Genomic DNA, 944 nt, shown 5'->3' with positions numbered 1-944 from the left:
TTGCTTACTCTTCTAATACACTGGATACAGCACAATCTAACTGTATGACTACAGAAAAGGAACTCTTAGCTATTGTTCATGCTTTAGATAAATTCAGATCTTATTTGCTAGGGTCCAAGATAGTGGTATACACGGATCATGCAACTTTAAAGTACTTATTGACAAAGAATGATTCAAAGCCTAGACTCATACGTTGGATCTTGCTTTTGCGAGAATTCGACCTTGAGACTTGGGACCGGAGTGGGTCTCAAAACTTGGTTGCAGATCATTTAAGCCACCTTGAGAATTTAAAATTTGACCCATTTCCGATCAATGACTCATTCCCATTGGATAGTTTGCATGCTGTGTCGGATAGCTTTCCTTGGTTTGCCCCAATGGCGAACTACTTGGTTGCAAAAATCTTCCCTCCTAACTTTTCTAAAAACCAAAGGGACAAGTTGACGAGTGATTCCAAATACTACATTTTGGATGACCCTCACTTGTGGAAGAGGGGCATAGACCAAGTAATTCGAAGATGTGTGCCGGAATCTGAAATTCAACCCATTCTTGAAGCTTGCCATTCGTCTGAATGTGGTGGCCCCTTTGGCCCACAAAGGACAGCCAAAAAGGTGTTGGATTGTGGATTCTAATGGCCAACCTTATTCAAGCATGCTAACTGGTTCTGTGTGTCTTGCCATCAATGTCAGAAGTCGGGAAACATGTCCCAAAGGGATGAGATGCCTCAGCAACCTATGTTGTTCTGTGAGATATTTGATGTATGGGGCATTGACTTTATGGGACCGTTTCCCAACTCAAGTTGGTATCTATATATTCTGTTAGCGATTGACTACGTGTCAAAGTGGGTAGAAGCAATACCTACCCGCCTTGACGATGCCAATTCCCTTGTTTCTTTTATTAGAAATCATGTTATATGCCGTTATAGGTCGCCACGAGCAATCGTGAAC

Source organism: Arachis hypogaea, chromosome 20, assembly GCF_003086295.3.
Source record: "Arachis hypogaea cultivar Tifrunner chromosome 20, arahy.Tifrunner.gnm2.J5K5, whole genome shotgun sequence".
Classification (NCBI taxonomy): Eukaryota; Viridiplantae; Streptophyta; class Magnoliopsida; order Fabales; family Fabaceae; genus Arachis; species Arachis hypogaea.
Note: the sequence above shows the minus strand (reverse complement) of the source record.